Source organism: Amblyraja radiata, chromosome X (genome assembly GCF_010909765.2).
Source record: "Amblyraja radiata isolate CabotCenter1 chromosome X, sAmbRad1.1.pri, whole genome shotgun sequence".
NCBI classification, from domain to species: domain Eukaryota; kingdom Metazoa; phylum Chordata; class Chondrichthyes; order Rajiformes; family Rajidae; genus Amblyraja; species Amblyraja radiata.
This window is the reverse complement of record NC_045999.1, coordinates 14362112-14383747: the sequence shown is the minus strand read 5'-3', so window position 1 is coordinate 14383747 and position 21636 is coordinate 14362112. Positions and strand designations below refer to the sequence as shown.

Below are 21636 nucleotides of genomic sequence, written 5' to 3'. Positions count from 1 at the left end.
ATGGAAACATCGTTTTGAAAGAAGATTGCCAAGTCATTGTGAGTTTTATTTCATGTCCTGTGAGTCTGGGACGGTGAGGAGCATTTGCCTGGGATCTTGGAGTGTTTCAAGGAAATAAGGCCTGAGGCACAGATTGAGCAGCTTACAACCCAATGGTATGATATTGATTTCTTTAATTGCAATCCCTCTATGTCCCTCCCCACCCTACTAGTTCCACAGTTTGCATCCTTGTATTCCTTTGTCTTCACCTGCCAACAATGAACCATTGTGGGCTCCACCCTTCCTTGGTTCTGTTGTGGACTTTTCTTACCTCCAGTTCCTTTCCCTCCGAAGAAGTGGCCCGACCTGAAACATCACTCATTAAATTTCTGGGTTACTCCGGCACTTTGTACCTATCATCGGTATATACCAGCATCTGCAGTTCCTTTCTACACACGATGCATCTACTGACAGCTGAGCAGATGAAGATGCACTGACCTAATGCAGTGAGGATTATGTGATGAACACCATTATCGGACAAGCTTTCCTCAGAGCAGTATCCTCGGGCCAGCCACCATCAGCTGCACCATCAATCACCTTCCTTCCACCATCCGGTCAAGCGGGAATGTTCGCTGATGGAGCTTGGTGACTCATGGTGTACTGGCTCCAAACAAGGATCCACAACTGTCCACTCCTCTGCCTGTGTAGGAGGAAACTGCAGATGCTGGTATATACTACAGGGTGACATGGTGGCACAGCGGTAGAGTTGCTGCCGTACAGCGCTTGTTGCGCCAGAGACCCGGGCTCGAACCCGTCTACGGGTGCTGTCGTTACGGAGTTTGTACGTTCTCTAAGATCTGGTATATTGTTAGTTCACATGCTTGATCAATGGTGTTTTATCGTTAATGTTTTATTATTATTAATGTTTAGTGTTTTCTGAGTCATTCGTAACTGTCACTGTATGTCATGTTGTTACTTGTGGGCGGAGCACCAAGGCAAATTCCTTGTATGTGAATACTTGGCCAATAAACTTACTTTCCTCCCACACTCCAAAGACGTACAGGTTTCTAGGTTAATTGGCTTGGTATGAATGTAAAGTGTTCCTAGTGTGTGTGTAGGATAGCGTTAATGTGCGGGGATCGCTGGTTGGTGCGGACTCGGTGGGCCGAAGGGCTTGTTTCCGTGCTGTATCTTTAAACTAAACAGATAATAGACACAAAAAACTGGAGTAACTCAGCGGGACAGGCAGCATCTCTGGAGAGAAGGAATGAGTGATGTTTCGGGTAAAGACCCTTCAGACTAGCAGTCCATCTCTGGTTTAAACCAGCATCTGCAGTTCCTTCCTAAACTAAACCGATGCTGGTTTAAAACGAGCATAGACACGAAAAGCTGGGGAGTAACTCAGCAGATCAGACAGCATCTCTGGAGAAAAGCAACAGATGACATTTCAGGTTGAGACCCTTCTTCAGACTGAGAGTTAATGGAAAGTGAAACGAGAGATATCGACGGTGATATAGAGAGATGTGGAAAAAGTGACGGTGATGAAGGAAAGGTGGAGCCCACAATGGTCCATTGTTGGCAGTGGGCAAGGTGATAACAAGTTATACAGACAGTGATACTCAACAGGACAAAAGTGAAACTAGAATGATGAATAGGGTAGGCGAGGGAAGGGGAGAGGGGATGCAAGGGTTACATGAAATTAAACCTTTCTCCCACAGACGCTGCCTGTCCCGCTGCACTACTACAGCGTTTTGTGTCGGTCAATTCTTCTACCTGTTGCACTTCATTGTATAGTATGACCTGATAGCATCCAAACAAAACCTTTCCTCTGTACCTAGGTACATGTGGCAATAATAAACCAATATCAATTGTTCAATAGCGTTCTCAGCAAAGAAGCGGTGACCTGCACACATCAAAAACTAGACATTATTAAGGCAGAGGTGGATAAATGGCAAATAGCATTCTCAGTACCAATGAGTCAAGAGTCATATATACTGATAACAGAACTGAAACTCTTGCTACAGCTGAATGGACCCATGAACACAATAACACACACATAAACATAACAATCGATAATACAATAATAATAATAATAAAAATAATAATAATATCTTTTATTGTCATTGCACGTCAGTGCAACGAGATTTAGTATGCAGCTCCAACCGATGAAAAAGAAAAGTAAAATAAATAAATAAGCTGTGCGACGTGATCATCCGAGGGAGACAGTCCAGGGGGGGGGGGGGGGGGGGGCACTTAGCAGGGCCGGTTCAGAGCCGCTATAGCTGGAATAAAGCTGTTTCTGAGTCTGGAGGTTCGGGCGTAGAAGGCCTTGTAACGTCTGCCGGAGGGAAGTAGTTCAAACAGTCCGTTACAGGGGTGTGATGAGTCTTTATGGATGCTGACAGCCTTCCTGAGGCACCGTGTGTGGTAGATGCCCTCCAAGGCTGGTAGCTGTGTCCCAATAATCCTCTGCGCTCTGTGGACGACGCGCTGAAGAGCTCTCCTCTCCGCCTCCGTGCAGCTGAGATACCACACAGAGATGCCATACGTTATATATACTTATAGGGTGGTGCATCAGGTAGAGTTGCTGCTCCACGTTCGATTCTGACCTCGGTGCTGTCTATGTGGAGTTTAGTTTAAAGATACAGTGCAGAAACAGGACCTTTGGCCCACTGAGTCCGCACCGACCAGCGATCCCCGCACGTTAACACCATCCTGCACACACCAGGGACAATTTACACATACACCAAGCCAATGAACCTACAAACCTGTAAGTCTTTGTAGTGTGGGAGATAACCGAAGATCTCGGAGAAAATCAACGCGGTCACGGGGAGAACGTACAAACTCCTTATAGACAGCACCCATGGCCGGGATCGAACCCGAGTCTTCGACACTGCAAGCGCTGTAGGGCAGCAACTCTGCCACTGTGGTCGCCCGGAGTTTGCACTTTCTCCCTGTGACCACGTGGGTTTCTTCCGGATGCTCCGGTTTCCTCCCACATCTCAAAGTTGTGTAAGGTTAACTGGCCGCAGTAAAATTATCTTCAGTGTGTAGTGGATGGGAAAGTGATAATGCAGAACTAGTGTAGATGGGTGATCGATGGTCGGTGTGGACTTGGTGGGCCAAAGGGCCTCGTTCATTGCTGCTTCTCCAAAAAGTTAACTAAACTGATAACCGTGATACGTGGTAACCATAATAACACAAAATCAAACATCCGTAGTGCAATGAAAGACACAATCCATAGACAATCACAGTTAAATGTTAGAGGTTTGTGCTGTGCAGTGTTGAAGAGCCTGATGGTTGCTGGAGAGAAGCTGTTCTTGCATCTGGAGGTGACAGTTCTCAGGCTCCTGATGGAAGCAGCGTGGCCAGGGTGGTGCAGTATTGATGATATTGGCTGCCATTTTGAGATAACACCCTTCCTGGTGGGGAGGCCAGCACCCATGATGGGACCAGGCAGTGTCCACAACTCTCTGCAGTCCCCTTTCTTCCTGGACATCCTGGGCTCTACTCTACAACAAAGAGTAAGACAGTGTTTGATGCCAATGGGACAGAGTCTAGAGTCTTGACATTGCAATTTCAGGTCACCACAATCAATATCCTGGTCATTGCCATTGAAAATACACTCAACCAGTCCAACCTCATACACAGTTCACAAGTTGCAGTAGAATTAGGCCATTCGGCCCATTGAGTCCACTCTGCCATTGCTGATCTCTGCATACTAATCACATTTTCCTGCCTTCTCCCCATAACCTTTGACATCCATTCTAATCCAGAATGTGTCTATCTCCGCCATAAAAATATCCACCGAAGGCCTCCACATCTCTCTGTGGCAATGGTTTCCACACAGTGAGGCTTCAAGACCAGTCCAGAGACACTCTTCCTGACCACAACAGCCAAACCCCACCAGCTAAAGGCCATTATATTTGTACCTGCCTCTACATCCTCTAGCAGCTCACCCCTAAAGCACACGGCATTGGGGGTTCAGTATTGATGTGGATAGAGAACTGGCTGGCAAACAGGAAGCAAAGAGTAGGAGTAAACGGGTCCTTTTCACAATGGCAGGCAGTGACTAGTGGGGTACCGCAAGGCTCAGTGCTGGGACCCCAGCTATTTACAATATATATTAATGATCTGGATGAGGGAATTGAAGGCAATATCTCCAAGTTTGCGGATGACACTAAGCTGGGGGGCAGTGTTAGCTGTGAGGAGGATGCTAGGAGACTGCAAGGTGACTTGGATAGGCTGGGTGAGTGGGAAAATGTTTGGCAGATGCAGTATAATGTGGATAAATGTGAGGTTATCCATTTTGGTGGCAAAAACAGGAAAGCAGACTATTATCTAAATGGTGGCCGACTAGGAAAAGGGGAGATGCAGCGAGACCTGGGTGTCATGGTACACCAGTCATTGAAAGTGGGCATGCAGGTGCAGCAGGCAGTGAAGAAAGCGAATGGTATGTTTGCTTTCATAGCAAAAGGATTTGAGTATAGGAGCAGGGAGGTTCTACAGCAGTTGTACAGGGTCTTGGTGAGACCACACCTGGAGTATTGCGTACAGTTTTGGTCTCCAAATCTGAGGAAGGACATTATTGCCATAGAGGGAGTGCAGAGAAGGTTCACCAGACTGATTCCTGGGATGTCAGGACTGTCTTATGAAGAAAGACTGGATAGACTTGGTTTATACTCTCTAGAATTTAGGAGATTGAGAGGGGATCTTATAGAAACTTACAAAATTCTTAAGGGGTTGGACAGGCTAGATGCAGGAAGATTGCTCCCGATGTTGGGGAAGTCCAGGACAAGGGGTCACAGCTTAAGGATAAGGGGGAAATTCTTTAAAACCGAGATGAGAAGAACTTTTTTCACACAGAGAGTGGTGAATCTCTGGAACTCTCTGCCACAGAGGGTAGTCAAGGCCAGTTCATTGGCTATATTTAAGAGGGAGTTAGATGTGGCCCTTGTGGCTAAGGGGATCAGAGGGTATGGAGAAAAGGCAGGTACGGGATACTGAGTTGGATGATCAGCCATGATCATATTGAATGGCGGTGCAGGCTCGAAGGGCCGAATGGCCTACTACTGCACCTAATTTCTATGTTTCTATCCATATCTCCTCCACCTTTTCTGTAAAAATGCTGCCACCTGGTCCACATAAATCATCCTACTCTCATTTTAAGACTATACACTCTAATTATTGACTTCCCTTCCATGGGAAAGAGACTGGCCATCCACCTTATCAATGCCCCTCATGATTGTATACCTCTCTCTAGCAGTCACCCAGGCTCCAGGGATAAATGTCCCAGCCTCTCCTCACTCTTCAATTGCTGGTCACGTCCTCATGAATTTATCCTGCACTCTTTCCAGCTTAATGACATTGCTCTAATGAGTGGATGACCAGAACTGCGCAGTAGTCCACGTGGTCTCGCCGACCACTTATAAAGTTGTAACATGATGTCCCAACTCCAGTACTTGTAGTTAGAGGGTAGCACGGTGGCACAGCAGTAGAGCTGATGGCTTACACTGCCAGAGACCCGGAATCGATCCTGACTACAGGTGCTATATGGAGCGTGTACGTTCTCCCTGTGACTGCATGGGTTTTCTGATGCTCCGGTTTCCTCCCACACACCAAAGACTTGGCTTCGCTAAAAATTGTAAATTGGCATTGGTGTGTAGGATAGTGCTACTGTACGGGGTGATCGCTGGTCGGTGCAGATTTAGTGGGCCGAAGGTGGGCCCACTGTATCTCTAAAGTCTAGAGTAATGTCTACATTGTGTCCTGATTGATGAAGGCAAGTGTGACTTATGCCTTCTTCCCCCCATGTCCACCTCAGTCACTTCTTTCAGGGAACAATGTACCCATGTCCCATGGTCTCTGTGTTCTATAACACTATACAGTACAACATTTAGTGTGTAAGTCTTGCCTTGATCTACTTTTGTGAATGCACCACCTTGTTAAATTCCATCTGCCATTCCTTGGCCCAATTCCCCTGGAGCCTGTCGCTTTGTAGAAATACAGCATGGAAACACCAAGTCCACCCATTCCCACTAGTTCTATCTTATCCCACTTTATCATCCACTCCCTGCACACTGGGGACAATTCCCAGAGGCCAAATACCTGACAAACCAGCATGCCTTTTAGTATGTGGCAGTCCACGCGGTCACAGGGGGAACTTACAAACTCCATAGAGACAGCTGCCGAGGTCAGGATCGAACCCGGGTCTCTGACACGGGTCAGGCAGTGGCTCTGCCACTGTGCCACCCTTGCTTGTAAGAATGAGTACCTCCAGCTAATCTATCCACTCAGGTTATATTTAGGAAACTTCTCTTCACTACATTCTCTCTTCATTCATTCCCGGGATCTCAGTGTTGCTGACATGTTTTTTAGTTTAGTTTAGAGATACGGCACAAAAACAGGGCCTTCGGCCCACCGAGTCTGCACCGACCAGCGATCCCCGCACATTAACACTACACTTGGGACAATTTATACTTCTATCGTCAATTAACCTACAAACCTGTATGTGTTTGGAGTGTGGGAGGAAACCGAAGATCTCGGAGAAAACCCACGTGGTCACAGGGAGAACGAACAAACTCCATACAGACAGCGTCCATAGTTGGGATCGAACCCGGATCTCCAGTGCTGTAAGACAGCAACTCTACCGCTGCGCCACCGTGACTTTGCCGATGACTTTCTGTGAGCCATGGTCTTGATTTGCCCTAGTCTTCAAAAAGGTGTTCCCACTGTGCTGTGAAGGAGGGAGTTCCAGCTTAATAGCCCTGTCCCACGGTACGAGTTCATTCCAAGAGTTCTCCCGAGTTTGCCCTGATTCGAACTCGGAGATTTATGGTAATGGCCACTTGTCGGTACTCGGGGCTCTCGTGGACATTTTTGATCTTGTTGAAAAATCTTCATGAGTCTTCCCGTGCTTACCTGCCGTTAGCGAGTCTTCCCGACTACCTGCCGTTAGCGTTACGAGCCGCTAAGAGACGTCCCCGAGCTCCGACGTACCCGCTACGTTCATTCTCCGGGCTTACCACGAGTTTGATTTTTTTTTAACTCGGGAGAGCTCTTGGAATGAACTCGTACTATGGTACAGGGCTTTTAGACAAGAGTCAAGAGTGTTTTATTGTCATATATATCAAAACGTTACAAGGTCGGCACGGTGGCGCAGCGGTACAGTTGCTGCCTTACAGCGCCAGAGACCCGGGTTTGTAAGTTCTCTCCGTGACCTGCGTGGGTTTTCTCCAGGCTCTCCTGCTTCCTCCCACATTCCAAAGACGAACAGGTTTGTAGGTTAATTGGCTTGGTATAAATGCAACTTGTCCCTAGTGTGTGTAGGATAGTGTACGTGTGTGGGGATTGATGGTCGGCGCGGACTCAGTGGGCCGAAGGACCTGTTTCCGCATTGTATCTCTAAATTAAACTAAATTAAAAATTAAGAAATAAACAATGCCCCCAAACAACTCCCCCTCCCATTCCGAATCCGACCTTTCTGTCCTGGGTCTCCTCCATGGCCAGAGTGAGCACCACCGTAAACTGGAGGAGCAGCACCTCATATTCCGCTTGGGCAGTCTGCACCCTAGCGGCATCAACATTGACTTCTCCAATTTCCGGTAGCCCTTGCTGTCTCTTCCCCTTCTCAGCTCTCCCTCAGCCCTCTGGCTCCTCCTCTTCCTTTCTCCTTTCTTCTCCTCGCCCCTCACCCTACGTCAGTCTGAAGAAGGGTTTTGGCCCGAAACGTTGCCTATTTCCTTCGCTCCATAGATGCTGCTGCACCCGCTGAGTTTCTCCAGCACTTTTGTCTACCCCCAAGTCTATATAGTTTGGAGTCTATCTGGAGGTTGCAATGGATAATAGCCTGATGGTTGTCGGGAAGAAGCTGTTCCTGAACCTGGATGTTACAGTATTCAGGCTCTTATGCATTTTTCCCAATGGTAGGAGTGAAATGAGAGTGTGGCCAGGGTGGTGTGGGCCTCTGACGATACTGGCTGGCTTTTTGAGACAGTGACTCCTGTAGACCCCTTCGATGGTGTCGATCGCAGCAGAGATGAAAGAATGGCCATGTAGTTCCAACTCAGGAAGTGTGTGACCCAATAGGGAACCCACTGTTGGAGGTCCCGGAACTTTCAGAGTTGCCGTTGGAGTGTCATTTGTAGATCCTGCTCACTGAAGCCACTGCACTCTGGTGGAGAGAGGGAATACACTGGCTTAGAACATAGAACAGCGCAGACACAAAGTGCCGGAGTAACCCAGTGGGTCAGGCAGCATCCTTGAAAAGATTAGATTAGATTAGATTCCTTTATTGTCATTCAGACCTTTCGGTCTGAACGAAATTACGTTGCCTGCAGTCATACATGTAATAATAAATAACAAAACATACAATAAACACAAATTAACATCCACCACAGTGAGTTCACCAAGCACCTCCTCACTGTGATGGAGGGAAAAGTCTTAGTCTCTGTCTCTTCCCTCCTTGTTCTCCCTCTGCGCTGAGGCGATCCAGGCCGAAGATGCCGCCCTCCAGTCCAGCGGACGCAGCTGTAGTTGCGGGAGCTCCGGAAACAGGTCACCAACCTGTAACCTGCGAGCTCCCGGTCGTCCACTGGGCTCGCGGCCGAACCTCCGAAGTGATGTCGCCGCCGCCTCAGCTCCGATTCGGGCCGCTGCCAAAAGCCGGATCCCCACCTCAGCGAGTCGGGCAGCCACCGCCTCAGCTCCGAGTCGGGCAGCCACCGCCTCAGTTCCGAGTCCCGCCGCCTCAGTTCCGATTCGGGCCGCTGCCGAAAGCTGGAATGCCGCCTCAGCGAGTCGGGCCGCCACCGCCTCAGCTCCGAGTCGGGCCACCACCGCCTCAGCTCCGAGTCCCGCCGCCTCAGTTCCGAGTCCCGCCGCCTCAGCTCTGATTCGGGCCGCTGCCGAAAGCTGTAATGCCGCCTCAGCGAGTCGGGCCGCCGCCGGAACACAGCTTCAGCTCCGAGTCGGGCCGCTGCCGAAAGCTGGAACGCTGCCTCGTCGAGTCGGGCCGCCGCTGCCTCAGCTCCGAGTCCCGCAGCCTCAGCTCCGAGTCGGGCCGCCGCCACCTCAGCCCCAAAGTCGGCCAGCCTAGTCCTGGCTGGCTCTGCATCTGGAGCCTCGAGGTCGGTCGCAGTTGGAGACTGCCAGCTCCGCCATTAGGCCTCAGCGCAGACGGAGGCAGAGAAGGGGGATACGACAAGAAAAAGTTGCATTCCCCCGAAGGAAGAGACAGAAAACATGTTTCACCCCCCCCCCCCCACCCACACACAACCTAATAAACCAACATTTAACTAAAACAGGACAAAGAAAACAACAACAAAAAGTAAAAACAGACGGACTGCAGGCGAGCCGCAGCTGTCAACAGCGCCGCCACTTCCGGAAAACCTTTCAAGTTGGAACCCTTCCCCTATCCATGGCCCGCAGAGATGCTGCCTGACCTGCTAAGTTACTCCAGCACTTTGTGTGTTTGTATTGAAAACCAGCATTGGCAATTCCTTGTTTATACAACAGAACAGAACACAAGATCAGGCCCACAATGTCTGAGCCGAACATGATGCCAAATTAAATTAATCCCTACTGCCTACATTGGCCTGATTAGCAATTAAAGACGGATAAATAGATGTATGTTGAAAAAATGATATTAAATAATATATTTCACTTTGTTATTTGGAATACTTTGACATGGTGGAAATTGAATTTAAAATGCTTGATTATTTTTGCAGGTTTAATTAGAGGACATTTGCAACGGAAGATAAATCATAAAAATCAAATCAAAGGGAGCCAGATAATTAATGTATCTTTTCAATGTACAAGGACCTGTGGGCGGTGGAAGGATGGGGGGGAATTAACAAGATGTGATTTCTGTGGTGAGAAGCCAGAGGAATGAAGAAGAGTATTTCATTAACCCACATGACTGGGATAGCTGGAAGGCTTTCCCATGGTGGCTGGCACTGACAACATCAAGAATAAAAGTCGCAAGTTCAAAATACTGGGTGTGTCTCATTTCAAAATAAAAGTGAGGGTGGTTTGTCAATTTTAGGAATTAGATATTATGCTTTAGTGATACAGCGCGGAAATGAGCTCTTTGGCCCACTGAGTCCACTCGAACCAACACTTACCCTGCCCTCTAGGGACCTGTACACTTTTACTGAAGCTAATTAACCTTCAAACCTTTTTTTCACACAGGGTGGTGGGTGTATAGAACAAGCTGCCAGAGGAGGTAGTTGAGGCTGGGATTATCCCAATGTTTAAGAAACAGTTTGACAGGTACATGGATAGGACAGGTTTGGAGGGATATGGGCCAAACGCAGGCAGGTGGGACTAGTGTAGCAATGTTACAAAATTTTGAGATTTTAAAAATCAAGTCTGCAATTTATCCCATCAGATAAAGCATAAAAATAAGTTTAATTTGACACCTAATTCACTTTCATATCTCAAGTATTTAAAAAGTTATGGCCATTTTCATACTGGGAAATGAGCATCTTGTTCCCTATTGATTTTCTATGGACATAACAAAAAAGCTGTGATCGTGAACAGTCAAAAGCCCATAACTTTCTTAAAAATTAAGAGAACTGAATGAAATTTTCAGTTATCATAGATTGAAGCATTCTGAAACAAATATAAAATAATCTTACTTGGATGACCTGAAATTAAAGCATATAATTAGTTAGTTACCTAATTGTAGCTAATTTCAGACTTCAATTACTAGATCTAAACATCTATCCATTTCTTAATAAATGATTAACATTTTTAAATAGCCTAAATGTCCAAATAATATTCACAAATAATTCACAATAAAACATGATTTTTAAATCTCATTTACATTAATTTATAGACCAAATGGAAGGAATTTAGTGTTCAATTGCTGTAAATAAATGCCCATTTAAATCAGCTTTCCAGTGGGTTCCTGTGAACGCGCTGGTTTAGAACGTTCACATTGCGGTAGATTTGTGCCCCAAATGCCGAGAAAAATACTGCGGGATATAATGGGCCCAAAATGAGCTACTCGCAATATTAAACTTTGTATAAAGGGATCTTTAGAAGCCCTTTTTAATGTAAAAATATACAGCTTACCTTCTATTATTTGCTTTATGAGACCCTGCGGTTGCTGGTGGTCGCGGATTTAGAGATTGATTTTTAAACTACTATAACTATTATACGAGGCCTTTAAAACTAATAATAGCTTTTGCGACGGGGTCTTTCAGCGATTTTTCATTAATAATTAACTAGGCTGAACATCTTCGATTTGAACAGCCTAGAGAAAATCGCGTTTTAAACCCGCCCCCCTCTAAACGGCGCCAAAATCGCGCACACCCGCAGCGACAGATTTTCAGCGACGCTTCAGGTAGGCTTTGCAACATACCTAACTAGTGTAGCTAGGACATGTTGGCCGGTGTGGGCGTTGGGCCGAAGGGCCTGTTTCCACACTGTATGACTCTGACTCTTTGGGATGTGGAAGCAAACCGGAGCACCCGGAGAAAATCTATGCGGTCACAGGGAGAACGTACAAACTCCGTACAGACAGCACCCATAGTCAGGATCGAACTGAGGTCTCTGGCGCTGTGAGGCAGCAACTCTACCGCTGCTCCACCATGCAGGCCCAACAGAATTAGTGCCGGATTTCCAGGTGTCCTCTTTTTATTGCCGCTGCCTCTTCATCTCATGCTCAAACACATGCCTTTTGATTTGAGGTCTTATTTTGTACTTTCTCCCCTGCATAGTTCCACAGACCGGACCCAAATTATGTGCGCTGTAAATTAATGAACGCTTGGAAGTGACCCCAGCAGTTAAGCAGGCTGCCTTAATCCATCTGGTTTGTATGTTTCTCTCATTTGTTCACAAATACAGGAAGACTTTGTTGTCAAGTCCAGCATTTATTGCCCATCTCCATTGCCCCAAAACCGAGGGCTCGCTGAGATTTTTAGAAAGATGTCCTGACCATCGACATTGGTGGGTCCAGTGTCACATGTGGACCACATCTGGAAGGAATGGCCAATCTCCTCTCCTGAAGGACATTGTTGAACCAGGTGGGTTTCTTTTAACAACAGCCCAGGAGTTTCACAATGGTCATAGCTGAGAAATGATTATATTCCCATTCCAGATCTATTAAATTACATTGATTTGAATTCTCCAGCTGTTTTGGTTGGATTCCAACTTGTTACAATTTTGTCGTCCAAGCAATCAAGATTCAAGAGAGTTTATTGTCATGTGTCCCAGATAGGACAATGAAATTCTTGCTTGGCTTCAACACAACAGAACATATTAGGCATAAATAAATACAGAACAGATCAGTGTGACCATATACCATTGAATATATATATACACACATAAATAATCAGATAAAGTGCAATGGGCTATTAATGTTCAGAGTTTTGTTTGAGTTGAGTTTAATCAAATCAAATCAACCTTTATTGTCATCTTGCAAAGCAACAGTTGTACAGTGCAAAATGAGAAGACGTTTCCCAGGGAATACCGGAGCATCGCACATGAAACTTAAAACATTTCACACATAATAACAATAAAAAACAATCCAGTCCCTGATGAAACAGTATAAATGGTTAAAAGCAGGTAAAACAGCAACATTAAAATACAGTAAACCAATCATTAAAATGTCCAGGGCAGCTGATTTGAGTGGCCAGTGCCAGAGTTATTAAAATGTCAGTGCAAAGCCGCAGAATCAGGTGACTGTGAGTACAGAGTGACTGTTTAGCAGCCTCAAAGCCTGTGGCAGGAAGCTGTTTAGCAGTCTGGTAGTCCGGGCTTTGATGCTACGATATCTCTTGCCTGATGGCAGGGGATCCAGGTGTATGTGGAGGGGGTGCAGTTTGTCCTTAGCTATTCTCAGAGCTTTTTTCAGACAGCGGCTCTGGAACAGTTCTTGTATCGAGGGTAGGGAGACGCCAATGATCCTCTCTGCTCCCCTCACTACCCTCTGCAGAGCCTTCCTGTCCGAGCAGTTGCAGGTGGAGTACCACGTGTGTATGCAGTACGTGAGTACAGACTCCACCGTACCCCTGTAGAAAGTCCTGAGGATGTTGATGGGGAGTGAGGCCTGTTTGAGTCTCCTCAGGAAGTGCAGTCGCTGATGGGCCCGTTTGACAATCCCAATGTTGTTCCTGGACCAGGTGAGACTGTCTGTAATTTGCACTCCGAGGAACTTAATACTCTCCACTCTCTCCACTGTGGTGCCACTGATGTTGAGGGGTGTGTGTTTTGGCTGCGCCCTCCTGAAGTCGACAACCATCTCCTTTGTTTTGTCGACATTTAATTCTAGATTATTTTTGCCGCACCAGTCCACTAGTTGTTTTACTTCCTCCCTGTACATTGATTCGTCATCTCCACTGATGAGTCCCACCACTGTTGTGTCATCCGCAAATTTTATGATCTTATTGTCCCTGAATCTGGCAGCACAGTCATGTGTGAGCAATGTGAACAACAGCGGGCTGAGCACACAGCCTTGAGGGGAGCCGGTGCTCAGCGTGATCGAGCCTGAAGTGTTCTTGCCAACACGGACTGACTGCGTTCTCTCTGTCAGAAAGTCCAAGATCCAGTGACACAGGGTGGTGTTGAGGCCCAGCAGGGTTAGTTTCTCCACAAGTCTCTGTGGGATGATGGTATTAAAAGCTGAGCTGAAGTCAATGTACAGGATTCTGGCGTAGGTGTTTTTGTTTTCCAGATGAGTGAGTACTGTGTGCAGCGTGGTAGAGATGGCATCTTCTGTAGAACGGTTGGGGCGATAGGCAAACTGGAGGGGGTCTAACGATGAGGGGAGGCTGGCAGTAATGTGAGGTTTCACCAGGCGTTCAAAACACTTCATTATTATTGGGGTCAGGGCGACAGGGCGGTAGTCATTTAGGTAGGCAACCACTGGTTTCTTTGCTATTGGGATTATTGTGGAAGTTTTGAGGCATGTGGGGACAATGGCTTGACTAAGGGAGATGTTGAAGATGTCTGTTAGCACATCTGCTAACTCCTCAGCTCATTCCTTGAGCACACGTCCTGGGATGTTGTCGGGTCCGACTGCTTTCCACGGGTTGACCTTAGACAGGATTCTCCGTGTGTCCATTGAGTCTATGGTCAGGACTGGCTGGTCGGTTTGTAAGCAGGGGCTGGCTCTCCCCTTGGGTGTGGTGTTTGCTGCATCAAAACGTGCAAAGAAGTTGTTCAGTTTATCTGGGAGAGAAGTGTCCGTGTCAGTTACCTGCTGCCTTGCCTTGTACCCCGTCAGTGTTTGGATTCCCTTCCATATCCTTCTGGTGTCTCCTGTGTCACAGAGGTGTCCCTGGATTTTCCCTGCGTAGGCACGTTTCGCTGCCCTGATTCCTTTTTCCAGCGCAGTCCTGGTAGATCGAAGGGCGGCTGTGTTACCGGCTCTGTAGGCTGCATCACGGGCCCTCAGCAGCGAGCACACCTCTGCTGTCATCCATGGCTTTTCATTTCCACGTGCAGTGAAGGTTTTAATGACAGCGACATCCTCGGTGCACTTAGCAATGTAGCTGGTGACAGTCTCTGCGTACTCCTCGATGTTGATGAGGTCATCATAGGATGCTGCTGCCCTGAACACATCCCAGCCAGTGTGCAGGAAGCAATCCTGCAGTGCTGAGGCTGCTCCCTCTGGCCAGACCCTGGTGTGTTTTCTCTCCGCTCTGACTTGTTTTTGCATCTGTTGCAGATTTCAGGCTCCTGTACCTTCTACCTGAAGGCAGCGTGGAGATGAGTGAGTGGCCAGGATGGTGTGGGTCCTTGATGATGCTGGCAGCCTTTTTGAGGCAGCGACTGTGATAGATCCCCTCGATGGTAGGAAGGTCAGAGCCGATGATGGACTGGACAGTGTTGACAACATTTTGCAGCCTTTTCCGCTCCAGGGCGCTCAAGTTGCCGAACCAAGCCACGATGCAACCGGTCAGCATGCTCTCTACTGTGCACCTGTAGATGTTCGAGAGAGAGAGTCCTCCTTGACATAACGACTCTCTGTAATCTTCTCAGGAAATAGAGACGCTGATGTGCTTTCTTTATAATTGCATCAGTGTTCTTGGACCAGGAGGATCTTCAGAGATGTGCACGGCCAGGAATTTGAAGCTCTTGACCCTCTCCACCATCGACCCGTTGATATAAACGGGACTGTGGGTCCCCATCCTACTCCTTCCAAAGTTCACAACCAGTTCCTTGGTTTTGCTGGTGTTGAGAGCCAGGTTATTGTGTTGGCACCATTTGGTCAAACGGTCGATCTCACTTCTATACTCTGACTCGTCCCCATCAGTGATACGTCTCACAACAGTGGTGTATAATCATAATCATACTTTATTAGCCAAGTATGTTTTGCAACATACGAGGAGTTTGATTTGCCATAGAAACATAGAAATATAGAAAATAGATGCAGGAGTAGGCCATTCGGCCCTTCGAGCCTGCACCGCCATTCAATATGATCATGGCTGATCATCCAACTCAGTATCCCATACCTGCCTTCTCTCCATACCCCCTGATCCCTTTAGCCACAAGGGCCACATCTAACTCCCTCTTAAATATAGCCAATGAACTGGCCTCAACTACCTTCTGTGCCAGAGAATTCCAGAGATTCACCACTCTCTGTGTGAAAAATGTTTTTCTCATCTCGGTCCTAAAAGATTTCCCCCTTATCCTTAAACTGTGACCCCTTGTTCTGGACTTCCCCAACATCGGGAACAATCTTCCTGCATCTAGCCTGTCCAACCCCTTAAGAATTTTGTAAGTTTCTATAAGATCCCCCCTCAATCTTCTAAATTCTAGCGAGTACAAGCCGAGTCTATCCAGTCTTTCTTCATATGAAAGTCCTGACATCCCAGGAATCAGTCTGTTGAACCTTCTCTGTACTCCCTCTATGGCAACAATGTCTTTCCTCAGATTAGGAGACCAAAACTGTACGCAATACTCCAGGTGTGGTCTCACCAAGACCCTGTACAACTGCAGTAGAGCCTCCCTGCTCCTATACTCAAACCAATACAGTCATACCAATAAAATGCAACAGAACACACAAAATACATTTTAACATGAACATCCATCACAGTGACTCCTCCACATTCCTCACTGTGATGGAAGGCGAAAAATGTTCAATCGCTCCCTTCTATGTCCTCCAGCCTCTAACCTTCCGTTGACGGGACGATCTCACTTCCGTAGCCGGTGGCGGGCCACCCCGTCGGGGCGATCAAGCTCCTGCATGGGGGGGGGGGGGATCTCAGCTCCCCCGTGGTCGGGGCTAGACGAACGTTGTGCGTTTTTGGAGTTTCCCGACATTGGTCTCAACCAGAGATGCAAGTTCCTTAATATTAAAGTCCGCAGGTCGTGGTTGGAGCGTCGATCCCAGGCAAGGAATTTGAATTTGAATTTGAATTTGATTCCTTTATTGTCATTCAGACCAAAAGGTCTGAACGAAATTTCGTTGCCTGCAGTCATACACAATAACAATAAATAACAAAACATACAATAAACACAAATTAACATCCACCACAGTGAGTTCACCAAGCACCTCCTCCCTGTGATGGAGGCAAAAGTCTTAGTCTCTGTCTCTTCCCTCCTTGTTCTCCCTCTGCGCTGAGGCGATCCAGGCCGAAGTTGTCGCCCTCCAGCCCAGCGGACCTCCGTGGTGATGTCACCGCTGCCGAAACCCGGAATGCCGTCTCCGCTCCGAGACGGCCCGCCACAGCCTCAGCTCCGAGTCAGACCGCTGCCGAAAGCTGGAACGCCGCCTCAGCGAGTCGGGCCACCGCTGCCTCAGCTCCAAGTCCCGCTGCCTCAGCTCCGAGTCCTGCTGCCTCAGCTCCGAGTCCTGCTGCCTCAGCTCCGAGTCCTGCTGCCTCAGCTCCGAGTCCTGCTGCCTCAGCTCCGAGTCCTGCTGCCTCAGCTCCGAGTCCTGCTGCATCAGCTCCGAGTCCCGCTGCCTCAGCTCTGAGTCCCGCTGCCTCAGCTCCGAGTCCTGCTGCCTCAGCTCCGAGTCCTGCTGCATCAGCTCCAAGTCCCGCTGCCTCAGCTCTGAGTCCCGCTGCCTCAGCGAGTTGGGCCACCACTGCATCAGCTCCGAGTCCCGCTGCATCAGCTCCGAGTCCGAATCGGCTCCGATGGTAAGTCCACGACCCCGTGGTGGAGCTCAAAGTCAGTCCCGAGCAAGGCCTCCAGCTCCATAATGTTAGGCCGCAGAGCGACCGGAGATACGATCCAGAAAACAATCACATCTCCGGCAAGGTAAGAGATTGAAAAGTTTCCCCCACCCCCCCACCCCCACATAAAACAAACTGGAGAACATTCACACAAACTTTTTAAATACATTAAAATAACTAACAAAAGATGAAAGGGGCAGACAGACTGTTGGCGAGGCTGCCATCGAAGTGCCACCGGGCTACAGGGAGAAGTTGGGCAGGCTAGGGCTTTATTCCTTGTAGCACAGGATGATGAGGTGGTGGGTGTATGGAACGAGCTGCCAGAGGAGGTAGTTGAGGCTGGGACTATCGTAAACAATTAAAAAGCATTTGGACAGGTAGGTGGACAGGAGAGGTTTAGAGGGATATGGGCCAAAAGCAGGCTGGTGGGACAATAGTCAATGGGACATCTTAGCCGGTCTTAAAGAAAACAGAAAGATGGAAGAATAAGTGCAGGACTAGGCCATTTAGCCCTTCGAGCAGCACCGCCATTCAATAAGATCATGGCTGATCATCTAAAATCAGTACCCCGTCCTTGCTTTTTCCCCCATATCCCTCGATATGTTTCCCAGCTGTATGACTCTAAGACCTTTCAGTCTGTCAAAGGTTGTGTGTTTCGCACCTGGAGCAGATGAAAAGCGATATATTCATACTGCACTGAACTGAGAAAGTTGTCAAAGTGTTTAGTTTTTGTCATATGGAGCAAAATGGTCCCAGTGTAATGGATAATGGCAACGGAACAGGAAGTTCATAAGGATTAGGAGTAGAATTAGCCCATTCGGCCCATCGAGTCTATTCCATCATGGTTTCATCATATTTCATCTGATCTATCTTTCCCTCCTATCTCCATTCTCCTGCCTTCTCCCCATAACCTCTGACACCTGCACTAATCAAGAATCTGTATATCTGTCTCTGCCTATCCACTGTCTTGGCCTCCACAGCTTCTGTGGCAAAGAATTCCACAGATTCACCACCCTCTGACGAAATAAATTACTCCTTATCTCCTTCCTGAAAGAACGTCCTTTAATTCTGAGGCTGTGACCTCTAGTTCTAGACGCTCCTACTTGGATCCGGGGGTTCCTTGTGAATGTCACTGCTGCAGAAGGAGTCACGAAGGAAGAAGGCAACACATGGTTATTAATGTCGATGCCTCGGCTCAGAGTGTGAAGCCCAGAACAGGATCCTGCCTCAACCACTGCTTGGAAGGTTAGGTTAAACAAAAAATAATACTGGTTTTAGTTGGAAGTTTATTGGAAATTGAGCCATTAAATGTAGCTAAATAATGGTCTCCAAAGCGGTTTCATTTATAATCCCTTTTCGAAAGTTAAAGGAGCAGAATTAATCCATTCGGCCCATCAAGTTTACTCCACCATTCAATCATGGCTGATCTGTCTTTCCCTCTCAATTCCATTTTCCTGCCTTCACCCCATAACCCCTGACAACCGTACTAATGAAGAATCTATCAATCTCCACCTTAAAAATACCCATTGAATTGGCCTCTACAGCCTTCTGTGGCAATGAATTCCACAGATTCACCACCCTGACTAAAGAAATTCCTCCTCACCTTTGTAAAGGTACGTCTATTTATACTGAGACTATGGCCTCGGGCCCTACACTCTCCCACTAGTGGAAACATCCTCTCCTCATCCACACTATCCAGGCCTTTGCTGATATTATCTTTTTGGATGTCTTAGTGGCACAACTGGTAGAACTGTTTCCTGAAAGACCTGAAAAAATGTTTCCTGAAAGTGGGATCACACAGAACTAGTGTGAACGTTGATCGATGGTTGGGTGGGCCGAAGGACCCGTATTACTGCTTTCAAAACTCTGATTCAAAGCAGGAGTTATTTATCCTTTGAAAACGTACATAGATAGAATTCCCTGCCGTCGCTCACTCTTGTACACATTCAATAAGTGTATGATTTGCGTCTATATTATTATTCAGTTTCTGGAAACTCAAAGAAAGCAATAATTTTATTTTTGAACTGTGGATTTACTTTACTGATGCAATATGTTTCAAATCGGCCATAATTTAGGCATCGAATAAACTTCAGACTTATCACCAACTTTGATGTTTAATTCATCGAACCACTGCTGCCAGGACATTAGAGGAAATCTTTTTATTTGATTTTTTAACGATACATCATGGAAACAGGCCCTTCGGCACATCGAGTTCTCACTGGCCATCCATCACATGTTCACTGGTGAACACTGCCCAGTCCATCACAGGTACTGCCCCCCCCCCCACCATCAAAGGGATCTACGAGAAACGCTGCCTCAAACAGGCAGGCAGCATCATCAGAGACCCACACCAACCTGACCACACTCTCATTTCACTCCTGCCATCAGGAAGATTGTACAGGAGCTGAAAACCATGACTTTCAGTTTAAGAACGACTTCTTCCCAGCAACCTATTGTACTTGAATTTGACTTGACTGTATTTCTGTATGGTATTGTCAGATTTGTTTGGAAAGCAAGCAAAATCAAGCTTGTCACTGTTCCATGGTATATGTGACAATAAACTTAAACTGAATCATCAGGCTCTTGAACACGACACATCACAAACCTCAACAATGAACTGGAGACTGTGCTTGGTCTCACTATGGACTTTAGGGTATGCTGCCACTGGTTTTGGAGTAATTAATTTATTAAATACTTGTTTTTAATATAGTCCATACATATTGTGTTTGCTGCTGTAAGTGAGAATTCCATTGTTCTGTTGTCAGTATATATATGATAATGTATGTAAATAACATATGTATGATCAAATATATATGTTAATATATGTAAATAACATATTATGGTCATATATATATGATAATATATGTAAATAACATATGTATGATCATATATATATGATATATGATAACTCCTGCCTCTTGATTCACACTAGTTTGATGTTATCCCACTTTCTCATCCACTCCCTACACATTGGGGGCAATTTACTGAGGGCCGATCAACCTACAAACCCGTGCGACTTTGGGATGAGGGAGGAAATCGGAGCACCCGGAGGAAACACAGGGAGAACGGGCAAATTCCACACAGACAGCAGCCGAGGTTGGGATCAAAGCTGGATCTCCAGTGTTGTGAGGCAGCAGTTCTTCACTGCGGCACTGTGCTGCCCTAACTGATAAATCACATATCACCTTGGGCTGAGGTTGGAGCTTGCAGAGATTTGTAAGTTGCAGGATGGTGCTAGAAGGTGGCGATTCTCTGCATGTTGTTCCAGAAAGGATCTATTGAACTCATATTCCCTCCCAGGCAAAGCCATGAGTCCCGATGGTGTCAGCCCTAGGGTAGTCAAGCCGTGTGCCAGCCAGTTGTGCAGAGTACTCCAGCATTCAGTATCTTCAACCTGAGCCTACTAGGCTATGAACCATCTAGGCTACAGCAATACATCAATGACCCAATGGACGTCCCTGGCCAGGACCTGCCCCAAAAGCAGTGGACAACCCTCAACCGCTTGAGGACAGGCATCGGATGCTATGGAGTAGCGGTGAAGAGGTGGGGCCTCGTGGACAGCGCCTCCTGTGAGTGTGGGGACCCAACACAGACAGTGGAGCACATCGTCACCAGTTGCCCCAAACACCGGCCACTGAATGGTGAACGAGTGTTCAAAAAGGAACTGCAGATGTTGGAATATCGAAGGTACACAAAATTGCTGGGGAAACTCAGCGGGTGCAGCAGCATCTATGGAGCGAAGGAAACGTCGCCTATTTCCTTCGCTCCATAGATGCTGCTGCACCCGCTGAGTTTCCCCAGCAATTTTGTGTACCTCCGAATGGTGAACGAGGTCTGATTGACCTGGACGATGACACGTTGGCCTGGCTCGCCTCAACGGATGTGGAAGACATCTTGCTTGGTTCCTGTACCAAAGAAGACACGTCCCAGCTCCTCCAATTAACTACAGATCAGTGGTGGTGACTTCACACATAATGAAGCCCCTGGAGAGGCTTGTGACTCCTGGTTAAACCCTACCTGGACCCCCTGCAGTTCACTTACCAAACAAAGATGGGGGTTGAGGATGCCATCATCCGCCTGCTCCATCGTCCCTATGCTCACCTGGATAAGCAGGGAAACATTGTGAGAGTTATGTTTTCTGACCTCCAGAGCTTTTAACACCATCCGGCCTGCACTGCGAGGGAGCAAACTGACGAAGATGCGGGTGGATGCTCCACTGGTGTCCTGGATCACCAACTACCTGACTGGATGACCACAGTATGTCAGGCTACAGAACTGTGTCTCGGACATGGTGGTGAGCAACACAGGGGATGGTCCTCTCTCCCTTCAGCAACAGACTGCTTCCACCAAGATGCAGCACAGATCACCACAGAAGATCCTTGTTCCTTGTGGCTATCAAACTGTACAACTCCTCCCCCTTCTGTTGTTGGTTAGATTAACTCCCCCCCCCCCCCCCCCCCCCCCCCCCAAACTCTTTGCACATCCCCAATCCTGGACTTTCCACATCACTTAAATGTCATGT

General features: G+C 47.4%; 1 long non-coding RNA gene across 1 annotated transcript; it reads right to left on the bottom strand.

Annotated features, from left to right (window-relative positions):
• Window positions 1–1309: 1309 nt before the first annotated feature.
• LOC116968244 lies at window positions 1310–18813 on the bottom strand. Its single transcript, XR_004410430.1, has 3 exons — window positions 18699–18813; window positions 13226–13228; window positions 1310–1327 (listed from the first exon to the last, which is right to left on the bottom strand). It is a non-coding gene; the product is annotated as an uncharacterized LOC116968244 (long non-coding RNA).
• Window positions 18814–21636: the final 2823 nt, after the last annotated feature.